Source organism: Canis lupus, chromosome X (genome assembly GCF_003254725.2).
Source record: "Canis lupus dingo isolate Sandy chromosome X, ASM325472v2, whole genome shotgun sequence".
NCBI lineage: Eukaryota > Metazoa > Chordata > Mammalia > Carnivora > Canidae > Canis > Canis lupus.
Genome location: NC_064281.1, coordinates 71,340,238 through 71,354,126, shown reverse-complemented (window position 1 = coordinate 71,354,126; position 13,889 = coordinate 71,340,238). Strand labels below are relative to the sequence as shown.

General features: G+C 36.1%; 1 pseudogene; it reads right to left on the bottom strand.

Moving 5' to 3' along the window:
* Positions 1–4,028: 4,028 nt before the first annotated feature.
* Positions 4,029–4,521, bottom strand: LOC118353755 (peptidyl-prolyl cis-trans isomerase A-like; annotated as a pseudogene).
* Between the last annotated feature and the right edge of the window lie 9,368 nt (positions 4,522–13,889).

The window sequence follows — 13,889 nt, the reverse complement described above, 5'->3', positions numbered from 1 at the left end:
CAGTGCGGGCAACAGGGCCCCTCCCCCTTGGATGCTTATTTATTTATTTATTTATTTATTTATTTATTTATTTATTTATTATTTATTTTTTTTCCCGTCCTCCTACCTTGATAGAAGTGCAAACTCTTCTCACTGTAGCATTCCAGCTGTCCTCTCTTTAAATCTCAGACCAAATTTGTAGGTTTTCAGGATGATTTGAAAGTTATCTAGGTAAGTTGGTGGGGCAGGCGACTTGGGGACCCTACTCTTCCTCCATCTTGCCCTGCCTCCTCCACTTTTAATTCTTTGAGAAACCTCCACACTGCTTTTCACAGTGGCTGCACCAATTTACATTTCCACCAAAGTGTACAAAGTTTCCTTTTTTCCACATCCTTGCCAAAACTTGCCATTTCTTGTCTTTTTAATTCTAGCCATTATGACAGGTGTAAGATGATATCTTACTGTGATTTTATTTTGCATTTCCCTGATGATGAGTAATGCTACACATCTTTTCGTGTGTCTATTTGCCATCTGTTTGTCTTCTTTGGAAAAATAGATGTTCAGGATATCCATACTTTTTTTAATTGGCTGATTTGCATTTTGGTGTTGAGTTGTATGAGTTCTTTATTATATTTTTCATATTAAGCCCTTATCAGATTTATTATTTGCAAAATCTATCATTCTGTAGGTTGCTTTTTTGTTTTATTGATGTTTTCTTTAATTATGCAAAAGCTTTTTAGTTTGATGTAGTTCCAAATGTTTACTTTTGCTTTGTGTCCCTTTCCTATGGCAACAAATAAAGAAAAATATTGCTAAAGCTGATGTCTAAGAATTTATTGGCTATATTTTCTTAAGGTGTTTTATGATTTCACATATCACGTTTAGGTCTTTAATCACTTTTAAATTTATATTTATGTATGGTGCAAGAAAATGGTCCAGTTGTATTCTTTTGCATTTAGCTGCAAATTTTTCCCAACACTTTATTAAAAAGACTCTTTTCCTCAGTTTGTATCCCTGCCTCTTTCCCCATACACTAATTTACCATATAAGCATAGTATATTTCTGGGCTTTCTATTCTGTTCCATTGATCTATGTGTCTATTTTTGTGCCAATAACATACTTTTTTGATTGCTATAACTTTGTAGTATAGTTTTAAATCTGGGATTCGGATTCCTTCAGCATTGGTCTTCTTTCTCAAGATGGCTTTGGCTATTTTGGTCTTATGGAGTCCATAAAAATTTTACAATTATTTGTTCTAGTTCTGTGAAAAATACTATTGGTGTTTAATAGTGATTGCATTAAATCTATGTACTGCTGTAGGTTGTAGTGACATTTTAACAATATTAATTCTTCTAATCCATGAGCATGATACATCTTTCTATTTATTTGTGTCATTTTCAATTTCTTTCATCAATGTCAGCTTTCAAAATATAGGTCTTTTATTTCCACTATTAAACTTTGCCTAGGTATTTTATTCTTTTTAATGCAATTGTAAATGGGATTGTTTTCTAATTTCTCTTTTTGGTACTTTTTTATTAGTGCACAGAAATGCTACAGATTTCTATATATTGATTTTGTATCCTGCAACTGTTTTTTTTGTTTTAGTATTTATTAGAACTTATTTATTAGTTCTAACAGATTTTCTTGGTAGAATCTTTAGGGTTTTCTACATATAGTACTATGTCATCTGAAAATAGTGACAGTTTTACTTCTTCTTTACCAGTGTGGACGTCTTTTATTTATTTTTCTTGTCTGATTGCTGTGACTAGGACTTCCAGTACTATGCTGAACAATTGTGAGCAGAGCTAAAATCCTTGTCTTATTCCTGATCTTGGAGGAAAATCTTTAAGCTTTTCACCATTAAGTATGTTAGCTGTGGGGTTGTTACTTATGGTCTTTTTTTTTTTAATTTTTTTTTCTGCATCCATTGAGGTGATTATATGATTTTTATCCTTAGTTTTGTTAATGTGATTAATTATTGGTGAATACTGAAACATTCTTGGAATATCCTTGCATCCCTGGAATAAATCCCACTTGATAGGTGTGAATGATCCTTTTGGGATATTGTTAAATTCAGTTAGCTAATATTTTATTGAGAATTTTTGCATCTATGTTTTTCAGGATATTGTTCTGTAAATTTCTTTTTTGTGGCAGCCTTTTCTGGTTTGGTTATCCGAATAATGCTGGCCTCATATTTAGAAGCATTTCCTCCTCTTCAATTTTTGGAATCCTTTGAGAATGATATGTATTAATTCTTCTTCAAATTTTGGTCAAATTCACCTTTAAAGCCATCTGGTCCTGGAGTTTTGTTTGTTGGGACTTTTTTGGTTACTGATTCAATTTCATTACAAGTAATTGATCTATTCAGGATTTCTGTTTGTTCCTGATTCACTTTTGGAAAATTGTATATTTCTAGGAATTTCTCTATTTCTTCTGGGTTGTCCAATTTGTTGGCTTATGATTTTTTGTAGTAGTCTCCTATAATGTTTTGTATTTCAGTGGTGTCATTTGTAACTTCTTTTTTTTTTCTCAATGAGTCTGGCCAAAGGTTTATCAATTTTGTTTATCTTTTCTTTTTTTTTAGATTTTATTTATTTATTCATGAGAGACATGGATAGAGAGAGAGGCAGAGACATAGTCAGAGGGAGAAGCAGGCTCCATGCAGGATCCCAATGTGGGACTCAATCCAGGGACTCCAGGATTATGCCCTGAGCCAAAGACATACACTTAACTGCTGAGCAACCCAGGCACCCCTGTTTATCTTTTCAAAGCTCTTATTAATTGTTTTTTTTATTTTTTTACTCAGGATTTCTTATATTTCTACTCTGATCTATATAATAATAATTATTCATGAAAGTGTCTTTTAAAATTATTCCTGCGTCTTTTTCTTTAAATGTTTATTAAATTCTAGTCTTAGCACATTGTGATTAATTAATATGATCTTTATTAGCCATATTAAGTAGAAAAAAATAATATATAATTTCATATTAATCAGGTTATCAAAACAAACTTGAAACGTTACAGAAAATATATATTATTTTCAACCATCCATTTTACTTTTATAAAACTGATCACACATTAGATTCTAAAAGAAAACTAATTCCAAAAAGCAGAAGTAGGAAAGATATCATTTTTTTCTTATACAATTTCTTAAATAACCATTATTATAGGTATTAGTATAAAGATCAGAGTAGAAATATAAGAAATCATTACCAAAAAATGAAACTGAGAGCTTTGAAAAGATAATGTTAGCATGTATAAGAATCACCTGGAATACTTGTTAAAATGCAAACTTAAGAGCTTTAGAATATATCAGAGATGATGTCAGGAATTTACATTTTTAATAAGCACTCTGATGCAGGTAATGCAAGGACTAAACTTTCAGATACACTAATGAAGTGTCTTTGAGGTTCTCAAGTTATAATGACCTGGGTCCAAATCTCAGTTATGCCTTTACCAGGGAGAACCTTGATCAAATTATTAAACGTCTCTATGCTCAATTGTTTCATATCCAAAATGAGAATAACCATGTCTGCCACATCGTATTATTTTGAACATTAAGTTAGCTAACACATGCAGAAATTGTAGTGTAGTACCTGGTCAAATTGTTCATTATTATAAAGGCCCATACCTCTATTTTCATTAATCATATACTATTAAATCAATGTAAAATAAACTGCATTACTTATTGAATTTTACTTTGATTATTATTATTAATGATCATCTATACATTTTTATTTGCATTTTTCTTTTAAGAAATATTTTTACTTTTTAAGAGACTTTATTTTATGCCTTATAAGTTGCAGATAATTGTATTTTTCTTTTGTCAGTTGAGTCTAAACTTTGTCATTGTTATTTATTTCATAATCATAAACTTAACTCTGTAATCCATCTAGACTTGGAGAGGAGTAAGGAAATACGGATCTCATAGAACCACAATGAGATCCCAAAGATTATTGGATATTTTGAGCAGATGGTGGTGAAGGAGTGCTCTCCTGAGCTACAGAAGTAATGATCTGGTAGTTAAGATAAAACACAAGTCAAATTTATCAGATTTGTTCACAGTCAGCAATGGCAATCTTCGTGCTGGTCTTGCCACTCCTGGAACCAAATCTCTCCATGTGTTCCATGATATTCATGCCCACTTTCACCTTGCCAAAGACCACATGCTTTCCATTCAACCACTCAGTTTTGGCAATGCAGATGAAAACCTGGAAACCATTTGTTTTGGGTCCAGCATTTGACATGACAAGATGCCAGGAACCATATACTTCAGGATGAAATTCTCATTACCAAATTTCTCCCCATAGGTGGACTTGCTGCCAGTGTCATTATAGCATATGAAGTCACCACCTTGGCACAAAAATCCCTGAATAATCCTGTGAAAGTAGGGACCTTTATAACCAAATCCTTTCTCCTCAGTTCTCAGAGTATAAAAGTTTTCTGCTGTCTTTGGAAATTCGTCTGCAAACAGCTTGAAGGAGACACAGCTTAAGGGCTCATATCCATGGCAATGTCAAAGAACACAGTGGGGTTGACCATGGATGGGCGGTGGGGTCTGCTAGGCTAAGTCTGAAACTTTTATTGAGAGGACTTAACTAATTTACATTGGCTTTATCTTCTATAAACTCCCTTGCTTTAATGTTTTCATATTTTCATGCTGTTTGTTTTGTTCTATTTACAATATTTTTCTTTCCTTTTTTGTTTAGATATTTGGAAGAAATTAACCACCCTTTAAATTTACCTATGTGTTTTAAATGTGGTACTTATATTTCTCTCATTAATGTTTTTTTTTAAACATTTTTTTTATTTATTTATGATAGTCATACAGAGAGAGAGAGAGGCAGAGACACAACAGGCAGAGGGAGAAGCAGGCTCCATGCACTGGGAGCCTGATGTGGGATTCGATCCCGGGTCTCCAGGATCGCGCCCTGGGCCAAAGGCAGGCGCCAAACTGCTGCGCCACCCAGGGATCCCTCTTATCAATGTTAAGTAAAACTGGTATTTCTTGATTTCTCCCCTTCTCCCAAAACTCTCTCTACTATAAATAAAGTAATGTTTTGCATAGCTAGATATTCATAAGACTTATTTTTAAATTTTAAAAGTTTCAACCAGGACATGTCTGGTCCTGCTTATCTCATTTATTTTGTATTATATTGACACTTTTAAGCTCAGAGTTTCTACTAAACATTTTTTTTATTTTACTTGATCTGTTCTTCATGTGATTGGAAAATTTGGATTTCCTAGAGCCATTCTCCATATTGTATCACTTTTTTCCATTTTCTAATAATTTTTTTAAAAGTCTTCTTGGACATGACTCTTACTCCTAAATAGCACCAACCCCTCCAATATTATTTTTCACATCCCCTACTGTATTCAAAAGGATTTTCTCAAACTTTACAAAATATATAACCCATCTCTAATGTGGGACATATGTGGATAAAATGGAGCTGATTAAATCACAATACACAGATCAATATGTATTTCCTAAAAGGACTGAGCTATAGTATTTACAAGAATGAAGTTTTAAATGTCATAAGCTTGCTTTGTCTTTCAATCCTTTAATGTGTGCCTAGTTGGTGGAATAATTTCTGTATGGATGCCCTGAGCTTATTGTGTTGCCAGCAGAAATAAGGTCCACAAGATTTTGCCTACTTCAGCTTCATCTTGTTCCACTCTATAATTTTGTTATACTAAATTTCTTTCACTCTATCAAATTCTCTATCAGTTACAATAATTTTGATTTTAGGTAAGAGAAAACACTGACTCAAAACTCATGTAATGAGGAAACTTAACTCAAAATTGGAGGTCTAAAATTATGGCAAGCTCTAGCTATGCTAGAAATCGATAGCTACTCAATTATTATTGTGAAACCCTTCGATTCATTCCAGTTCTGTGCTAAGCTCTCTGCAGTTTGGCTTTATTCTAAGGTTGGTTATTTTCTGTGTAGCAAGATAATTGCCAGTGGAAATAAGGACTACAAGGTTTTTCTGTTTTTTGTTTTGTTTTGTTTTGTTTTGTTTTGGCAACAGCAGCATCAGGAAAGGAGAGGAAAATCTCTCCTTGAAGCATGGGTTAGGTCTTTTTCTTTAAGTTTTATTGGGCTGATTTAGGCCAGATTCCAACTGCTGGACAAATAACAATTACCAAAGGAATGCCACACACACTGATTAGCTTAAACCAATCAGATTCTCCTAAACATCCAGAGATGAACATCCACGACTGAATATCTGACAAAATTGAAGTTACATTCAGAGTAAGAAAGGGGTAAGTGGATGTTGAGGAGGCAGTGAGCAGTTATCTACAATGAATGCTACCTTCTTTCTCAAGTCCTGATCTTTGCACACACTCTTCCATCTGCCCAAAATACTCTTTGCCTCCCTCTTACCTAACTTTTGCTTTTCTTTCAGCTCTCATCTTTATCACCCAGCTTTATTGAGATATAATTTATATCTAGCACTGTATACATTTAAGGTATACAGCATAATGACTTGACTTACATATTTTATGAAATGATTGCCATAAATTAACATCCATCATCTCATAGAGATATAAAATTTTGAAAAAAAAATGGGGTATTTTGCTTGTGATGAGAACCCTTAGGATTTACTCAACGATTTTCTTATACAAACATAGAGCAGTGTTAATTAGTTATTACATTACAATGCATATTACAATTACAGGGTTTATATTTATCTTACAACTAGAGGTTTGTGCCTTGTGACCACCTTCATTGATTCCTCTAACCCCCACTTTGGTAATCACAAGTCTGATCTCTTTTTCTAGAAGTTTGTTGTTTTCTTCTTTTTCTCACATTGCATATATGAGATCATACAGTAGTTGTGTTTTGCTGTCTATTTCACTTAACATAAAGTCCTCAAGGTCCATCCACATTGTCACATATAACAGGATTTCCTTATTTTTTAAGGATGAATAATGCAGCATTGTGTATATATACCACAACTTCTTTATCCATTCGTCCATTGGTAGATACTTAGGTTGTTTTCATGTCTTGACTATAGGTTGTTTTCATGTCTTGACTATTGTAAATAATGCTGCTATGAACATGAGAATGCAGATATCTCTTTGACATATTGTTTTCATTTCCTTTGGACATATTCCCAGAAGTGGAATTGCTGAAACTTATGGTAGTTCTATTTTTAACTTTTTCAGGAATGTCCATAATGCTTTCCATAGTGGCTGTGCCAATTTACACTCCCACCAACAGTGCACAAGTATACCCTTTTCTCTACATCCTTGCCAGCATTTGCTATCTCTTATCCTTTTGACAATAACTATTATAATAGGAATGAAGTAATATCTCATTGTGGTTTTGATTTGCATTCCCTAATGGTTAGTGACGTTAAGCACTTTTTTATGTACCTGTTGGCTATTCATATATCTCCTTTGCAAAAATACCTATTCATGTCCTTTGACCATTTTTAAATTGAATTATTTATTTTTTCTACTATTGACGTTTATGAGTTCTCTCTATATATTGAATATTAACTCCCTATCAGATATATAGTTTGCAAATATTTTTTCACATTCTGTAAGTTGTCTTTTTATTTTATTGTGTTTTTTTAAGATTTTATTTATTTACTCATGAGACACACACACACACAGAGAGAGAGAGAGAGAGAGAGAGAGGCAGAGATACAGAGAGAGAAGCAGGCTCCATGCAGGGAGCCTGACATGGGACTCCATTCTGGGACTCCAGGATTATGCCCTGGGCTGAAGGCGGTACTAAACCGCTGAGCCACCCAAGGCTACCCTGTCTTTTTATTTTGTTGACCTTTTTTCTTACTGTGAAGATTTTTTATATAGTCTAACTTATTTTTTTATTTTGTTGCTTATGCTTTAAGTGTCAGATTCAAAAAGTCATTGCCAAGTCCCATGTCAAAGAAGTTTTTTTATTCTTTCCCTTTGTCTAGGATTTTTATGGTTTCCACTCTTACATTTAAGTCTTTAATCCATTTTGAGTTAATTTTTGTGAGTGGTATAAGGTAGGTGTTTTGTTCTTAATAAGTGCTTGTGAATGTGAAATAAAAATAACATAGTCTGATGGGCAATCAGGCAAGATTGAATGCTTCAGTTAATTTGGTTAACTGTTTTAAGGAGGGAGAAATTTAAAACATTTTCTACTACCTATAGTTTTCTGTTCTCTTATAAAAATATGTAAGTGAAAGAGTGACAAATACAAAATAACTGAAACTAGAATGATGTATTTGTTGTTAAAAGCACACATAAACACTATTAGGATAGTCTGTATCCTTGATTTGTAGTCATAGCCATATTCATAAAAGGCTCAAGGACTTAGCATGCTTAATAAATTTAATTCAAAAATGTTTACACTGAGGAGGGCACTTGATGGGATGAGCACTGGGTGTTATACTCTATGTTGTCAAATTGAACTTAAATAAAAACAAATGAAAACAAAACAAAACAAAAATGTTTAGAACCAAAGATAAATTGTGATTACAGTTTACAAGGTTGGCTCATAAAAGGTAGTAAAACTAGCATAATGTCAATAATATAACTGAATATGGAGCTCTAGCTCTACTTTGATTCCTGACTCACTTGCAAAATATATAAAACTAAAAGATGAATGTAATCATTATTTCTTCCTACCCTGTGCCAAGCACCATTCAAGGCACTAAAAGTGCAGTGTTCAATAATGCAAGCAAGGTCTATGCCCTCAGTGAGTTTTTATTCCATTGGAACAACACATATAAACAATCAGATGCACTGCAATATAGTTATCATATAATAAGTAACAGGATAAGTAAGTACTGGGTGCTCTAGGAGAACAGATGAAAAATAATGAAACCAGAAGGAGGAATCAAATATCTCCTTGAAAACTAACCTAATATTTATACAGGGGGATATATATAATATATTATACATATAATAATATGATTAGATTTATATCTTCTTAAAAGAATATTAGCAATTGATGTATAGAAACCCAGGAGAAGAGACAGAGTAAAGTCAGGTTGCCCAGTTAGGATAAAATCCACTTCATTCCTTCCCCATATTTTAATTTGTAGAGCATTGTGCAGTGTAATAAATACTATCTATAAGTCAGTAATTTATTTGATCCTTTCAATTAGTCAGGAAAGCCTGGTGTGCTTCAGTAACAACACCACCAACAACAACAAAACCAGAACTACCCTATGATCCAACTATTGTACTTTTGTAAATTGGGTATTTACTAAAAAAATACATAAACATTAATACAAAAGTGTTTATAGCAGCATTATTTACAAAAGCCAAATTATAAAAGCAGCCCAAGTATCCATCAGTAGGTGAATAAAGAAGAAATGATGTATGTATGCAATGGAATATTATTCCACCATAGAAAGAAATGAAATCTTGTCATTTGCAACAACATGAATGGAGCTAGGATTTATCATGCTAAGTGAAATAAATCAGTCAGAGAAAGACTGATACCATATGATTTCACTCAAGTGGAATTGAAGAAACAAAACAAATTAGCAAAGGCAGAGAGAGAGAGAGAGAGAGAGAGAAGGAAACAGATTCTTAATTATAGAGAAGAAACTGATGGTTACCAGAGGGGAGGTGGTGGAGGATGGGTGAAATAGGTGATGGGGATTAAAGAGTACATTTATCATAATGAGCCCTGAGTAATGTATAGAGTTGTTGAATCACTAAATTGTATACCTGAAACTAAGAAAACCCTGTATGTTAACTATACTGGAATTAAATTAAAAACTTAATAAAAAAAAATAGATATCTCTTCAAAGAGGCTATACAAATGGTAGCATAATGCCCCCAGGACAGGAAAGACCCACCTGGAGAAGCAGGAGCTTCACCAATCTTCCCGGGCAGAAAGGCGCTCCCAGGGAGTTACAGCAGGACCCCAGGAGGGGCAGGGATGACCTCAGGCTCCCAGGGGCATTAACAGAGGACCTGTACCCCGGGGAGAGCGCGCCACACCCCGGCCGAGCTCCCTAAATGGCTGCAGCAGGCACGCCCGGCTGGACCCAGAAGCTGCATGGAGGCAGCTCCGGGAGAGGCTGCACGCAGAGGGGGCTACTCGGCTGGGGAGTGCGAATCCAATAGCACAGGCCCAGGAGCACAGGGCGCGGGGGACACAGCCCACCATCCGGCGCTCCCCCCAGGACAGGCAGAATCCAGGAGGGCACAGGAATGCAAGGACACTCCTGCCCCGAGCTGAGCAGATCAACGGCCCCACCCACGGAGCATCCAGGCCCCTGCAGGCTGAGAGCTCCTTAGTTACTGCAGGAGCTGAATCTAGGGCTGGAGAGCTGGCTGCCGCCACTGTGGTTGTTCCTCCTGGGGCCTCACGGGATAAACAACCCCCACTGAGCCCTGCACAAGGCAGGGGGCTGAGCAGCTCCCCCAAGTGCTAACACCTGAAAATCAGCACAGCAGGCCCCTCCCCCAGAAGACCAGCTAGACAGACAGGGGAAAAACAAATTATTGACCAAGCAGCACTGGAAAGTTCCAGGGGAAGTCGAGGGACTTACAGTATACAGAATCAGAGGATACTCCCCTTGTTTTTTGTTTGTTTGTTTGTTTCTTTTTTGATTTCTGTTTGCTTCCCACCCCTTTTTCTTTTATTCTTTTCTTCTCTTTTTTCCCTTTTATTCTCTTTTTCTTCTTCCTTTATTCTTTTTTCTTTTTTCTTCTTCTTTCCTTCTTTCTCTTCTTTCTTTTTCTCCTTTTCCCAACAACTTGTTTTTGGCCCATCTGCACTGAGCAAAAATGATTAGAAGGAAAACCTCACCTCAAAAGAAAGAATCAGAAACAGTCCTCTCTCCCACAGAGTTACAAAATTTGGGTTACAATTCGATGTCAGAAAGCCAATTCAGAAGCACTATTATAAAGCTACTGGTGGCTCTAAAAAAAGGAAAAAGGACTCAAGAGACTTCATGACTGCAGAATTTAGATCTAATCAGGGAGAAATTAATAATCAATGGAATGAGATGCAATCCAAACTAGAAGTCCTAACGATGAGGGTTAGCGAGGTGGAAGAACGAGTGAGTGACATAGAAGACAAGTTGATAGCAAAGAGGGAAACTGAGGAAAAAAGAGACAAACAATTGAAAGACCATGAGGATAGATTAAGGGAAATAAGTGACAGCCTGAGGAAGAAAAACCTACGTTTAATTGGGGTTCCCGAGGGCGCCAAAAGGGACAGAAGTCCAGAATGTGTATTTGAACAAATCATAGCTGAAAACTTTCCTAATCTGTGAAAGGAAACAGGGATTCAGATACAGGAAATAGAGAGATCCCCCCGTAAAATCAATAAAAACCGTTCAACACCTCGACATTTAATAGTGAAGCTTGTAAATTCCAAAGATAAAGAGAAGATCCTTAAAGCAACAAGAGACAAGAAAGCCCTGACTTTTATGGGGAGAAGTATTAGGGTAACAGCAGACCTCTCCACAGACACCTGGCAGGCCAGAAAGGGCTGGCAGGATATATTCAGGGTCCTAAATGAGAAAAACATGCAACCAAGAAGACTTTATCCAGCAAGGCTCTCATTCAGAATGGAAGGAGAGATAAAGAGCTTCCAAGACAGGCAGGAACTGAAAGAATATGTGACCTCCAAACCAGCTCTGCAAGAAATTTGAAGGGGGACTCGCAAAATTCCCCTTTAAGAAGAAGTCCAGTGGAACAATCCACAAAAAGAGGGACTGAATAGATATCATGATGACACTAAACTCATATCTGTCAATAGTAACTCTGAATGTGAACGGGCTTAATGACCTCATCAAAAGGCGCAGGGTTTCAGACTGGATAAAAAAGCAGGACCCATCTATTCGCTGTCTACAAGAGACTCATTTGAGACAGAAGGACACCTACAGCCTCAAAATAAAAGGTTGGATAACCATTTGCCATTCAAATGGTCCTCACAAAAAGCAGGGGTAGCCATCCTTATATCAGATGAACTAAAATTTACCCCGAAGACTGTAGTGAGAGATGAAGAGGGACACTATATCATACTTAAAGGATGTACCCAACAAGAGGACTTAACAATCCTCAATATATATGCCCCGAATGGGGGAGCTGCCAAATATATCAATCAATTAATAACCAAAGTTAAGACAACTTAGATAATAATACACTTATACTTGGTGACTTCAATCTAGCATTTTCTACACTCAATAGGTCTTCTAAACACAACGTCTCCAAAGAAACAAGAGCTTTAAATGATACACTGGACCAGATGGATTTCACAGATATCTACAGAACTTTACATCCAAACTCAACTGAATACACATTCTTCTCAAGTGCACATGGAACTTTCTCCAGAATAGACCACATACTGGGTCACAAATCAAGTCTGAACTGATACCAAAAGATTGGGATCATCCCCTGTGTATTCTCAGACCATAATGCCTTGAAATTAGAACTAAATCACAACAAGAAGTTTGGAAGGACTTCAAACACGTGGAGGTTAAGGACCATCCTGCTAAAAGATGAAAGGGTCAGCCAGGAAATTAAGGAAGAATTAAAAAGATTCATGGAAATTAATGAGAATGAAGACACAACCGTTCAAAATCTTTGGGATGCAGCAAAAGCAGTCCTGAGGGGGAAATACATCGCAATACAAGCATCCATTCAAAAACTGGAAAGAACTCAAATACAAAAGCTAACCTTACACCTAAAGGAGCTATAGAAAAAAACAGCAAATAGATCCTACACCCAGCAGAAGAAGAGAGTTAATAAAGATTAGAGCAGAACTCAACGAAATCGAGACCAGAAGAACTGTGGAACAGATCAATAAAACCAGGAGTTGGTTCTTTGAAAGAAATAATAAGATTGATAAATCATTAGCCAGCCTTATTAAAAAGAAGAGAGAAAAGACTCAAATTAATAAAATCATGAATGAAAAAGGATTGATCACTACCAACACCAAGGAAATACAAACGATTTTAAAAGCATATTCTGAACAGATATACCCCTATAAATTAGGCAATCTGGAGGAAATGGACGCATATCTGGAAAGCCACAAACTACCAAAACTGGAACTGGAAGAAATAGAAACCTGAGTAGGCCAATAACCAGGGAGGAAACTGAAGCAGTCATCAAAAACCTCCCAAGATACAAAAGTCCAGGGCCAGATGGCTTCCCAGGGGAATTCTACCAAACGTTTAAAGAAGAAACCATACCTATTCTATGAAAGCTGTTCGGAAAGATAGAAAGAGATCAAGTACCTACCAACTCATTCTATGAGGCAAGCATCACCTTAATTCCAAAACCAGACAAAGACCCCACCAAAAAGGAGACTGACAGACCAATATCCCTGATGAACATAGATGTAAAAATTCTCAACAAGATACTAGCCAATAGGATACAACAATACATTAAGATTATTCACCATGACCAAGTGGGATTTTTTCCCAGGATGCAAGGCTGGTTCAACACTCATAAAACAGTCAATGTGATTCATCATATCAGCAAGAGAAAAACCAAGAAGCATATGATCCTCTCAATAGATGCAGAGAAAGCATTTGACAAAATACAGCATCCATTCCTGATCAAAACTCTTCAGAGCGTAGGGATAGAGGGAACATTCCTCGACATCTTAAAAGCCATCTATGAGAGCCCACAGCAAATATCATTCTCAATGGGGAAGCACTGGGAGCCTTTCCCCTAGGATCAGGAACAAGACAGGGATGTCCACTCTCACCACTGCTATTCAACATAGTACTAGAAGTCCTGGCCTCAGCAATCAGACAACAAAAAGACATTAAAGGCATTCAAATTGGCAAAGAAGAAGTCAAACTCTCCCTCTTCGCCAATGACATGATACTCTACATAGAAAACCCAAAGGCCTCCACCCCAAGATTGCTAGAACTCATACAGCAATTTGGTAGCGTGGCAGGATACAAAATCAATGCCCAGAAGTCAGT